The sequence below is a fragment of the Peromyscus leucopus genome, unplaced genomic scaffold (genome assembly GCF_004664715.2).
Source record: "Peromyscus leucopus breed LL Stock unplaced genomic scaffold, UCI_PerLeu_2.1 scaffold_192, whole genome shotgun sequence".
Lineage (NCBI taxonomy): Eukaryota > Metazoa > Chordata > Mammalia > Rodentia > Cricetidae > Peromyscus > Peromyscus leucopus.
The window spans coordinates 153,237-167,411 of NW_023505065.1; the positions used below are offsets into that span (position 1 = coordinate 153,237).

Consider the following 14,175-nt stretch of genomic DNA (forward strand, 5'->3'; position numbering starts at 1 on the left):
CCTCCTGGGAAACTGTGATGTGACCAGGTGTGGGGAGGGGACAGGGTAAGCAGTTTCTCTCTCACTGGCCATGTCTTGTGAGTTTACTGGGACAACTTCCTTTCACTCACACTCTCAGTGTGGACATGTTGCTTTTAGGAAACTGTGCCGTCAGCTGCAGAACTAGATTGCTGGGTTCCTTAGAGACTTGAAGAACAGGACTGGCATAATTCTCTGGGATGGCATGCCCTGGTGAAGGGTGTGTGCTTCCGTCTGAGCTCCCACTTCTTGGAAGGGCAGGTTTTTGTTGTGCAGACATTACAGAGGGGATCTACACAGCACTGGGGATCAAGGGGCTGACTCCCAGGTCTCCCATTGGTCCCTTCAAAAGCTTTCCACATGTAGCCAATACTAGGAACAGTACCACCTATCTGTTTCTCTAGCAGCCTTGAGAGTCTCTACAACAGTCATACTGCTATCGGAGCTAGGGTTAGATCACTAAAACCACAGTGAGAAAATGAGAGAATTGAAGTGAGTCTACAGACAGGCTGTACGTGTTTATATACACCACACACTTCAGAATGTACAACTGACTTAGGCTCAAGTCTAGGCTTTCAGTCATGTACTATTATCCTGGGCAAAGTCCCTTAAGGTTTTTAAGCCTAAATTCTGGGTCCATTAAATAGAGGTGAGGTCTTCCATTCAACAGTATCCGCCACAGGGGTTTCTGAGGTAAGTTACATAAAGCACCAGAAGAACACTCACATTTTACCACACCACTTCACCTCTACATTAACCCTCCCTACCTCAGTCAGTCAACATCCACAACTGTGCACTGCGTCCTGTTTCCTCTCCACACCACATCAGAGTTCTGTGCTTTCCTTTTGAGGCATTTCCACAATGTATGGTCCTTTGGGCCAAACAAACCTGGCTTTCCAAGGAGATGCCAGCTTGTAATCGGCTACTTTTTCTGGTGGAGGCAGGAGAATGACTAGCTCAAGGCTTCCCCATTACAGAGTAAGTTCAAAGTCAGGGTGGGTAACTTAGAAAGATTATGAATGTAAAAAAGTAAAAACACAAAGGTCTGGGTACAGAGTTCAGATTAGAGAACCTGCCTAGTAACTGCACAGGAGGCCATGGGTCAGTCTAGTAACTGCACAGAAGGCATGGGTCAGTAGTAACTGCACAGGAGGCCATTGGGTCAGTCCCTAGTAACTGCACAGGAGGCTGGGTCCTCCTAGTAACTGCACAGGAGCCCATGGGTCAGTCCTAGTCTGCACAGGAGGCCATGGGTCATCCCTAGTAACTGCACAGGAGGCCATGGGTCAGTCCCTAGTAACTGCACAAGGAGGCCATTGGGTCAGTCCTAGTAACTGCACAGGAGGCCATGGGTCACCCTAGTAACTGCACTGCACAGGAGGCATGGTTCTAGTAACCCAGTGGGCCATGGGTCAGTCCTAGTAACTGCACAGGAGGCCATTGGGTCATCCCTAGTATGGGCGTGGGGGGTAAGGGAGGCCTTTTGGGCAACCACTCCCCAGGAATGAAACTGAAGACTGGAGATGATAACACTTGCTTAAAAGTCACCTTACAAACGTCTGTAAATGTCAAGTGACCTAAAATATATGAAATTAACTCCAACATTCATCTCAATGCTGCCTTGAACTCTGAACTGTTTTCTCAGAGCCTGTCTTGCGTTCCTGGACTGTGTGTGAATGAAGCAGTGGTCATGTCTCAAATTTCCTTTGAATTTGCTCCAGGGACTGAGAACAGGACTCCTAAGACCAAAAACCACCACCACCACCACCAGCAGCAGCATCATTAATTTAAAAAAAAAAAACAATAACACCACCAAACAGTAGCAAACATTTGCTTTGAAACTTACTGACTCATACATCATATTCATACATATGTGTGTATATACATATATATTATATATGTGTGTGTACATATATGTATAGACACACACACACACACACACACACACACACACATAATCATAATCTAGAAAGACCTGGATGAAAAGGTAAAAATTGTAACATATTTTAATGAACAGATGATTCTGAAATAAAATACAGAAACAGGCCTTGTCAGGGAGACAGCAGAAGTGGAAGAGAGTTTTAGTCAGCAGCAGCTCCCATCTTTACAGCTGCTCAGGCAGACACTGGATTAGTAACCTCACTGCTTACCAAATCCAAGCAAATCACTCCATCAGCCGATCAAAAGTGACCACTCCAGGGCAGGTCTTCCTGGAGTGGCTGGTGGACATCAAGACCAACAGTCCAATTGAGAAATGGGCTTTAGAACTAAACAGAGAATTCTCAACAGAGGAAACTCAAATGGCTGAAAGACATTTAAGGAATTGCTCAACATCCCTAATCATCAGGGAAATGCAAATCAAGACAACTCTGAGATACCACCTTATGCCTATCAGAGTGGCTAAGATCAAAAACACTGAAGACACTTTATGCTGGAGAGGATGTGGAACTAGGGGAACTCTCCTCCACTGCTGGTGGGAATGCAAGCTTGTACAACCACTTTGGAAATCAATATGGCGCTTTCTTAGAAAATTGGGAATCAATCTCCCCAAGATCCAGCTATACCACTCCTGGGCATATAGCCAAGAAATGCTCAATCATACCACAAGAGCACTTGCTCAGCTATGTTCATATCAGCATTGTTTGTAATAGCCCAAACCTGAAACAACCTAGATGCCCTTCAACTGAAGAATGGATAAATAAATTGTGGCACATATACACAATGGAATACTACTCAGCAGAGAAAAACAATGACATCATGAGGTTTGCAGGCAAATGGATGGATCTAGAAAAAAATCATCCTGAGTGAGGTAACCCAGACTCAGAAAGACAAATATGGTATGTACTCACTCATAGGAAGATGCTAGATGTGGAACAAGGATGTCTGGACTCTACTCACACATCATCAGTGAAGCTACCTGGAAAACGGGACCCCAAGAAAGATACGGAGAAATGGATGAGATCTACATGAACAGCCTGGACATGAGTGGGAGGAATGAAGGGTGAGGGTCGAGGAAAGAGAGCAGGATGATCCTAGCTGCATCAGAAAAGAGAGGGAGAACAAGGAATAGGAGACCATGGTAAATGAGACCACATGAGGAAAAGGAAGAAACAAAGAGCTAAAGAGGCCACAGAAATCCACAAAGATACCCCCACAAAAAGATTGCTGGCAATGGTCGAGAGACAGCTGGGACTGACCTACTCTGGTGATGGGATGGCCAAACACCTAATAGTTGTGCCATAAACCCCATCCAAGGACTGAGGAATCTGGATGCAGATGTCCAGCATAGGCCCCAGGTTGGAGCGCTGATAGTCTAATTAGTGAGAAAGAGGAGGGTTTATATGATCGAGAATTGTTGAGACCAAGGTTGGATAAAGCACAGGGACAAATAACCAAACGAATGGAAACACATGAACTATGAATCAAAGGCTGAGGGGCCCCCAACTGGATCAGGCCTCTGAATAGTTGAGACAGTTGATTGGCTTGATCTGTTTTGGGAGGCATCTAGGCAGTGGTACCAGGTCTGGCTCATTGCATGAGTTGGCTGTTTGAAACCTAGGACTTATGCAGGACGCTTGGCTCAATTTGGGAGGAGGGGACTGACCTGCCTGGACTGAGTCTATCAGGTCGATCCCAGTCCTCGGGGGAGACCTTGATCTGGAGGAGGTGGGATGGGGGTGTGTGCTGGGGGAAGGGGAGGGGGCAGGAAGGAAGAGAACAAGGGAATCTGTGGCTATTATGTAGAACTGAACAGTATTGTAAAATAAATTTTAAAAAAAGAGTTTAAAAACAAAAAAAAGAAAAAAAAAGTGACCACTCTTCACCATTTCCATCGCTACTATCCTAATGCAAACTGACTCATCTCACAGTAGTTTCCCTTTAGCCAGGGTTTCCCTCTCTAAGGTTTCAGTTACATGTGGTCAACCAAGGTCTGAAAATATTAAATGAAAGGTTCCATAGGAGTTCAGAAGTATTAACTATCTTTTTATAGAAGTTTGCATTGTTCTACTTCATTATTAGTTACTGTTAATCTATTGCTATGCTTAGTTTATACATTAAACTATCGCGGGCACACAGGACAGGACAGCAGTGTGGAGGTTCTGTGCCTACAGTCACAAGCATCTACAAATGGCCTTGCTGTGCTCCCTACTATACTTAGATAACTGCAATTACCTCCTAAGTGGTTCACTTGCTTCTGCTGTTACCTGCCATAGCATCTCCCACATAGAGGCTGAGAGATTCTGTTAAAAAACATCAGCTTGGATCAACACTCCAGTGGCTTCCCATTCATTCAAGCTTCTATTCAAGCTGGTACCATTCTATCCTTCTTTGACCTCACCTCACATCCCATTACTCTTCTCTTTCATTCCACATCAACAGACTGGTTCTCCTTTCCTCAAATAACCCCAGCATGCTCCCTGCTGGAGAACCTACTACATACCCCATCTTCTCTGTGTTCAACAAATACATCCTGTGGCCTCACTTCACACCAATGTCTTTGCTCAAATGGCACCTCACAGTTGGTCTTCTGTGGACGCCTTACTTGACAACAGTCCTGTTGCCTAGCAGCCTGAATCTCTCCCCTAGTTTATTCCTCGTTTGTATCCATTATTATTTCACATGTCTGAATGTAATCACTTAATATTTTAGTTTAGTTTCTGTCTTCCACTAGAGTACATTTCCTAATGCTAGAGATATTTGTCTCTTCTGTTCAGTGATATACACCAAGCATTGAGACTGATTCCTGATATGTAGTAGATATAATTTAATAGTGTGTAACAAATTATCCAAATTTTGAAGCTTAAAATCCATATTTCACAAGAGCTTCTATGAGTCATGAATCTGGAAACGGCTCCGATTAACTTCCATCTGCCTACTGATTGGTATAGAGAAGAAACCTGACCCCATGCCTACTCCCCATAGTTGCTGGCATCCCTGCTCCCTCGTCATGGGACCTCTTCATAAGCTGCTCAAATGGCAGCTGGGTTCCCCAATATGAGTAAGCTAAAGAGAAGCTCAGTCTATGTGTAGCCTGTTTTTAACATTCCCTTCACGCCACTGGATGTCACTTCAATCTACTTGTTTGAAGAGCATCAGCAAGTCGAACTCACTTTCGAGAAGTGGAAATTACACAATGGTTTATAATATATATAGTTAGTAATAAGCAGAGGGCTGTATTGGAAACTCGCACACAGCAATCCTCAATGAACCACTGTTTAGAGCTAGAAACAGAGCTCAGGGGTCGCAGGATCTTGCCTACTAGGCACGAAGCCTGGGAGCCAAACCACAGTATTGCAACTAAGTTGTTCAATGAATGAAAGAACTAAGCAATACTACATACTTGAAAAAGGAAAAGACTAGCTAAATGGAAAACCAGATTGACTTTTCTAAGACCTACAGACGAAGAAGAAGAAGAAGAAGAAGAAGAAGAAGAAGAAGAAGAAGAAGAAGAAGAAGAAGAAGAAATTTTTTACTTTTAGCAAATAGAAAAAGGGTAAACCAGACAAAATCAACTTCTGAAGTGTAGGTAATGCCATGTGAAACGTTTCCTAGGAGGCTCCCACTCTCCAGTCTTAGCAAGTGTCTTTTTCCTCAGGGTTGTCTGAATTTATTCAAGATTTAATTCTTGGCAAGCAAGATACTGATGGATGAAGGCACTCACCACCAAGTCCGATTGCCTCAGTTTGATGCTGGAACCCAGAGAATGCAGAAAGAACCAACCAAGAACAACCAAGTTGTCACCTGATCTACACACATGCACCATGACTGTGTTCATATTCATTCTCTCTCTCTCTCTCTCTCTCTCTCACACACACACACACACACACACACACACACACACACACACACAAAGTTAGTACTCTTGTATTATATCATACCTAAATGATTATATTTTCTATTACTCAAGAATTCTTGCTCCTATCTATTCTGTGGTGTCGACAGTCACACCGAGAAAGAATTCCTGTTTAGATTATTTTTCTCTTTGTATCTCCTAAGCTGATGGTTGTCTGCACTCAGCAAGAATGGACTAACAGTCTTCAGGACTCTAACACAGGGACCAGATGAAGGTCAGCTTAGAGCAGTAGAGCCAGTACAGTCGACGCTTCTGAGACAGTCAGTTCTTACCAGGACTGTGTTTCCATTGACCATACTTCCTTTGCTCATCTGCACAGTAAACCAAGAGCTGCTAGAAGGCAAGGGGCACAGCTCTCCACTCGCTCACACAAGAAATGGCAATGAAGAGGTCTTCCAACCAAATTCCTCCGAGTATTTGGAGTGATACTTTAATAAAGAAACCAGGGGAATCAAATGGGCAAAGGAGGCACCCATTGGCACCACCCCCAATGTCCCTATCCTTGATCACTGGAACCAACTGCTCAGAGGTCAATGGGCAAAGGAAATTATTTAAAGGTTAACAAAGATCAGCACTTAGCAGATTTCGAGCCCTGGGGAACACTTTACCACAGTTCACATCTAGGTTCAGGGTTAATATAAAGTAGCGGCCAACAGCACACAATCATCTAGGTACTAATGCCAGCTTCAGAACTTAGTAGTTTTAAGGCAATTTTTATTTCTATTGAAGAACTTAAGAGTATCGGAAGATTTCAAAGTAATGTTAATATCCTAGATTATCTGACTTGAAATTAAAAATGTATCTCAAACTTTATTTTATTACTAAGAAAAATGTATAAGATATGAAAGCACATTTAAACTTTAGCAATCTTTTAAGGATTTTACATTTTGGTCTCAACTTTAATACAAAGCTACAACTTTAACAACAAAGCTTTCCTAGGCCTATAAATTCTATAAAATTCTTATTTATGTAGAGCCAGGGGGAAGTGTAATTATGCACCACCCCAATGTCCCATCCTTGATCACTGGAACCAAGAATTATGGGAATGCATGGGCCCCAAGAGGGGAGACCATCCCGGGTCAGTATAAATACTCGAGGCCTCAAAATGGAAACTCTCCTGGCTTTGAACAGAGAGATGTATAGCAAAAAGGGGAGAGAGACAGCGGTTCTTGTCTCTGAAGATGGAGAAGGACTGTGAGTCAATGAAGGAGAGCAGCCAGCAGACACGAGAAAAGGCAGAGATGGATTCCCCTAGGGCCTCCAGAAAGCAATGTCCTTTGCCTATGCTTGATTTTAGCCCAGTCAAACTCTAGCCTTACATCAAACCTATAGTGGTATACAGAATATAGATTAGTGATGTTTAGGCCAGTAAATCTCTTTTCAGAGGGAACACAGAAGAAAGTGAACCAAGAATGTGATCAGAATTGAACACACATGATAGGGTTTGGGGGGTGATTTCTACTCTAGCCGAGACCTGCCACAGTGAGGAGGAGAAGGAGAAGGAGGAAGAGGAGGAGGAGACGGCACTGTTTCCATGTTATAGAAAAAACAAACCCATCTGGTAGATGTGAACTCCACATATAGACAGAGTAATGACAAAAAATGAAGATTGCCTCTAAAATCGTAGGCTCTTTCTAAGGAAAAGCTGGTTACCACTGAACTCCTCTAACAGTGAAGGAGATAAGGCCAGAACTGGAATTCTGCTGAGCTACCACCTTACTTCTGACTTTGAAGGAATTACCTAACCTCTGACCTTGGGCTGACTTCTCAGTGGAGAGCACAACACTTGTGGTGTTCACTGGTGACAAGGGGAACTGTGAAGCCCGTGCCTGGTGTGCAGTGAGTGGCCAGTAAATGGCAGCCAGGACTTGTACATCACACAGGACAGACGAGCTCTGGGGTCTCACTCAGTGTCAGTGCGACATTCCTTTGGAAATGTGTGGGAAGCAGCTTTCTCTTTCTTCAGCTTCTTCTTTGGCCGATAAACCAGGAATTTTCCCTATGGGTCCAAGGAAAGCAAATGCTGCTTCATTCTTTCCTCCCCCACTTCTCTGGAGAGCAGTGACACCCGTCAAGTGACATGAGGGGGAGACACTGATGCGTATACCTAGCCCTGCCCTTCCCCCTAGAGGCCCACATGGCTGTTGTGACAGAGTACTCTTGAGTACTTTGCCCTTCCGTGGCAGCCATGTGTGGTTCAGGGCCACACTGAGGCTGCACAGCACGTCTAACATGCTTGTGGGTTACTGATCATTTCAAAGTAACCTGTCTGAGTGGACTTAATGTAAGTACACACAGCACCTTTACAAACTTAGTTAAAATGTGAATGCAATTCCCCTTAATATCTTACACTGGTCACAGGGTGGGATGATCATACACAGGAGGACTTCACTTAGATTACATTTCCAACTCCCCAGGTATCACATGCTAGATCTACAGTAAGCACTGACCAGGATTTGCCTCTCTAGAGCCCGTGAATAGAAATGAGGTAGCCTTTCCCACGGATATGTGTGAGCTGCAGGCATGCATGTGTGTTTAGCAGGGTTCGGTAAAGATCTAGCTAGCTCAGGATGAGAAGGGTTAATAGGAAAAGAAGCCACACTCTCCTCTCCAGTTCTACCAATAACAATGATGAAATTTTGACTAAGCTTTTTATATATTTATGGTCCTGCATACATGGTGCACATAAGCTCATGAGGCTACACACACACATATGCATAAAAATAAAACAAATCTTAGGAATGTGAAACTGTCTTTCATGCGAACATCAAAAAGAAACGAGACAGTTATACTCATTAGAGATGATAACTTTTAGTAAAGTCCATAAACTATCAGGAACCGCAAAATAATTTCAAAGTATGGTGTGTAAACTGTAAGGAACCTCAATTACATCCAAGAGCCTTAAAAATAAACACTCTTTATAATGACAGTAAGGTATTATTTACCCATTTCTAATATGTTGACATTGGACTTGAAACGTCAATGCAATCATGGGTGAAACTGTGAGGACTCACACAAAGCAGACCACACCAACTCATTGTACTCCGACAGTCCACGGAAGAATGTTCTAGATGACGGAACAGAAATCATGAATTCTAAATTACAATCACTGTGCAGATGTCACTATTCTGTGGGAAGAAGTGGGATCTGTGCACCTCACTGTGCAGACAAGTGTGACCAGGACACTGCATTTGTGCAATCACGTGACCTGGGAGCTGACAGAGCAACTGACAAACTCCAGATCTATTCAGAGGTGAGCATCTGGAAGATGATATCTTCAAACTGAAAAAGCCTGCCACTTTAAGGAAAACAGTGCACAATATTTGTTTCCAATGATAAAGTTTAAAAAAAAATTAAAATGAAACTTCCATCTACCACTCTCAGCTTGACAGTATCTGGAAAAAAAATCAAGATTTATCTGATGAAAAGACTGGTGCTCATACTAACGCATGTAACGTTTCCAACACTGAACAATGCAATGTGTCAACATGTGCATGGTCTTCATAATCCAGTGTACCAATATTTCCAAATGCCAATGCAATTAAATTGTTTTTAGATTCCTCACTGCAGCTAATGTTTAGAATGTTTCATGCAAGAGTATGCTATCAAAATACAGTCCAAAGTAGTGGCTATTACACATCCTCCTTCCTAACCTCGTAGCTGTGTGGGGCTGACTTTTCTTTTCTTATTCCAGGCAGAACAAGTCTAATGCAGACGCTGAGGAGACAAAGCCCAGGGCAGCTGCCTGGGATGGCACTCCCCAGCTGTCCAGCTGCTGCCTGGGAGGCTCTGCACTCCACGGAAGCTGTGGGGAGCTGTGGCCCGGGCTTCAGTGTTTTTTTTGGTGATACAGCCACATTCAAGTTGTTCCTGCTCTTGAAAGTGACATCTCACCCATAAATGACCCTTCACCCCACTCCTGTACCTGCCCACTCACCCACACTTCTGTAAGGAACCCTAATAACCTCACTGGTTTACCACATTAGGCTTCAGTGATAGCCATACCTGCTGTTGGTGGTTCACTTTCTGGGGTGAGTAGATGCTTGCTCACATCTGCTGGGGAACAGTGTCACCCACCCTCACTTGTCTGTACCCGAGACAAAAGTGTTTCCAATTGCTGAAATGAACACGGTAGGGGCACTCTAACCAACTCACCAATTCAGGTTGCAGCATACACATTTTTATCCTCTTTCCCTCTGCATATCCATTACCACAAGTGTCAGAAAAGTTAGCCACTGCGTATGACATAATGCTATCGGTGAATGCTTTCCCAAGAACATCTAAGAATTCTGCTAATGTAAATGTTAATTAAACAACTGTCAGGACAAGGACGGAAAGGCACCACTGGCATGCTCAGTGTGGATTCAGCACAAGATGCAGACGTCAGGAAGTTCCTGTCTGACTTTTAGTATCGGAACAATTGCTGACTGTTTTGCTCGGCACTCTAGAAAAAGCTTACGCATTCTTTCTAAATTTCGTTCTGAATTAAATGTGGGCACACTCCTGAAAACTGCACACTGTGTATGAATAACACACACTCACTTTACATTTCCAGCATCATGTACAAGCTGTGGAAGCATCTGGTGTTTTGAAAATTTGAACAAATCCAGTTGTATCCATCTTCCAAATGTGTCCTCTAACATGTGGGGCTTGTGTCTCATAATTCTCTCTCTCTCTCTCTCTCTCTCTCTCTCTCTCTCTCTCTCTCTCTCTCTCTCTCTCTCTCCTGCACTGTTTCACATTTTGCATTTTATCAAAATATAACAGATACCTGCTCTAACCAGAAAATGAAAAGCTACACCATTAGTAAAATGGGGGAAATTTTATACCTAGACTAAAGATACAGAATTGTAAAGGTAATCATTTTACTTTTATAATTTTCCTGGTGCACTAGAAAAACTCACTCCTGGAACAGTCCGTGAAAAGGAAATGCTGCACCCAGATCACACCACCCGGTTACACACCTAGATCACCACAGTACTCAGCTGAGTCTTTACTCAGTCTGCCTTGTGTATTTTCCTCATAAGATTACACACACACAAACAAGTGTGCCACACACTTCCAAATAGTTTACAGACATCTTGAAAGCCTATGATTAAGATTGGTTTAGGAGCACATGGTATATTTTTAAATCTTGAAGCCTAAAATACCACAGACAGAAGCTAAAACTCACAGCTGAAGAAGGGTCAGGACCGCTCCCACTTACCGCACACCACAGTGGACCATTCCTGGCCTCACGTAAACTACTAGAAACACCCTACGGCCTGAGGAAGGTTCCTCTGTGCTCTTGTCTAGACCTTGTTGAGTCCTTTAGCAGCGCTCAGGTTTCAGCTCATGAGCCATTTCTGCGAGTTCAGACTCTAGGAGGATTGGTCCCTTCCCACACGTTACCCTCTCCCTAACTCTCATCTAAACTCAGCTCTGCTGTGGCCAGGGCCCATGACAGGCACCTCTGGGCTGCTCTCTGGTCTGGGTACTTCTTGTTTCTAGACAGGCTCCAGACCTGTCCCTATGAATTCCTCCAGGTAGTAAAGTATAATGGCTACGAAAGGACACATGCAGCTCCCTGCAGATCAGAATGTGGCTCCTCATTACCAGCTTTACCTTGCTTTACAATCAGGTAACAGCAGCTGTGCTGGTTGAACAGGTATGGCCCCCATAGACTCGTGTACTTGAATCGTTGGCCTACAGGGAGTGGCACTATTAGGAGGTGTGGCCTTTTTGGAGGAAGTGAACCACTGTGGGGGTGCTCAAGCTATACCCAGTGTATGCATCAGTTCACTTCCTGTTGCCTGCAGATCAAGATGGAGCACTCTAAGCTCCTTTCTCCAGTACCACATTTGTCTGCACACCATGTCCCTCCATGATGATAATGGACTGAACCCCTGAAACTGTAAGTGAGCCACCCCAATTCAATGTTTCTTTATAAGAGCTGCCAATGGTCATGGAGTCTCTTCAGAGCAATAGAAAACCCTAACTAAAGACAAACAGTATCTTCCTCAAAGATTATTCATCCTGAGCCTCCTCTGAAAGAGGCAAAGATCTGATGGTTCTCACAGCTGATGAGGACATATGTGATTCCCAAATTTAAGCGTTTCTTAAACACATCTCCCTACATTTCCTTTAAAGTTATCCTTATTTCCTTCCGAAAACAATGATTATCCCCATTTTAAAGTAGTGGCCGTAAAATCCAAAAATCAAGTTATTCAAGTTAGCTAGATTAGATTAATCAAAAATGAAAAGGTTCTTGGTAACCCACAACTCGAAGTCTAGTGAGTGACTAACCCAGAATTCACCCATGCCAAAAGCCAGATGAGTGTTTTGCAAGACTTCGCAACTATCCTGCAGTGGCAGCATAATATTAACAAATCATTTCATTCAGTGAGACACCGCATACGCTTGCCATCTTGGAGGAAGAAAAGGCCGTGTCAGCTGTGGGAAAGGAGGAAACAGTGATTGTGAAGGCAGGGGCTGAGAGATATTCTAAGAGACACAAAGGCTGGGCCCAGGCAGTCAGGACAGAGCAGCTGCGGAGGAGGATTCTCTGGGACAGAGGGTGGAAAGCAAAGAGGACCCTGCCACTTAACTTCGATTTCAGATAACTACGACGAGTATGGAGAGCAGGTCTCAGGTCTAAACACAGAGCACTGGAAACTACGGCATGCACACCCGAGACATCCTAGTGCCATGCCCTGTTCCGCATCATTCATTATTCATGCAGAAAATCCGAAGGGCTCGACCAGATCCCAGAAAGGCGTCAGCCTAGGTTCTGAGTAGAATGACATCAAGGATGGACCACGGGGCTCCCTTATACTTCACAGTGAAAACCAGGATGATGCTATGATAACCAGGGCATACCCATGAGAACTACAGCAGGCCAAAATGTACTTGTGAATTAGAGTAAGTACCTCGGGTTTTTATTGTTTCTTTATATTGTAATGGCAGAAAGTGATTTCTCAGTTAAGCTCAGCAAAAACGAAAAGTCAAGTGTATTTTTTTTTCTATTTCAAGGAAGAAAATAAAAACAAATCTATAGAATGTAAGCACATTTTTCATCCTTTTCAGAGTGCTCTCAATATCTACCTTGAAGTACTTTTCAGTTACCTTGGACACAGCTTTTGGAGAAAACGTGATTGCATCCACCACAGTGATGAGGTCATCCGGACAGAGGCGATCAAAGTACTTCAGGCAGACGTCATAGGCATGCAGCCACTCGGAGGGGACTGCGGTGCCTGCTGGATGAGCTGGGGGTCTCCGGTCCAGAACAACTTCTGCAACCAGACGGTGTACAGGGAGCTGGGGGACAGCATCCGCCCGTCCTCTCAGGGATTCTGGAGCAAGTTTGGAAACGGATAAGATATTCTGGCTTGTGAGCACCGGTTCCAATGCTCCCAGCGCATCCCGCTTTCGTCCGTCAGCTTCTTGTAATTAAGACCTGGCGGAGGAGAAAGGAAGGAAGTGGCTGACTGGAGTGGAAACCACACGCAGGCGCCTCCAACACACACAGCCCTGCGGGTGCTGAATGAAGAGACGGCAATTATACCGCGAGCTTAGGCTTTGTGAGAAGATCAGAAACTGCGCTCTAGCCCCAGCCTGGACCTGCGCTGTGCAACCCCACGTCACTCAACTTACACAACTCCCGGTGTCCTTCTGTGTGCCCTCTCTTCGCCTCTCCCGCTCACTCATGCCCTCAGCACCTACGCTGTCGTCTACCGTACAGTCACCAGACTGCTGTTTGTCACCAGCTACTTGAAGGCAGCTATCAGAACAAACTGATAACCTAAAGGACATTCTCACAGTTGCCATGGAAAGGAGATGAATATAGACCAAAGCGCCACATAAAGTATGAAGCACTGTAGAGACTGAAGCGTGGTTATCACATTTAATTTCCTAGTTATAAGCGCAAGGACGCCACTCCGAACATTTCTAAAATCCATCAAGGTGCCGAGGTTCTTTGACATGTCCCGTGAATAGTGTATTCAGTATATTACATCTATAAAAATTCATATACTTAAGATCATACATAAATATGTTGAGATTTGATTTCTCTTATGTCTTCGTGTGAGTGCCTGCACTCATGTCTGTGCGCACCTGTGTAGGTACCACAGAGGACAGATGAGGTGTCGGATCTCCTAGAGCTGAAGTTACAGGAAACTGAACTGCCTAACGGGGTGCTGGGACCCAAGCCAGGACTTCAGCAAGAGCAGCGAGTCCTCACTACTGACCCACCTCTCCAGCCCCACGAGTGCCATGAACATTTTCAATAAATGCATTCTACTAAAGTGAAATTCTTCCAAACTGCC

At 44.2% G+C, this 14,175-nt stretch overlaps 1 pseudogene; it reads right to left on the minus strand.

The window, feature by feature from the left end:
- LOC114692027 overlaps positions 1-14,175 on the minus strand; it is a 266,238-nt pseudogene that overhangs the window by 68,017 nt on the left and 184,046 nt on the right.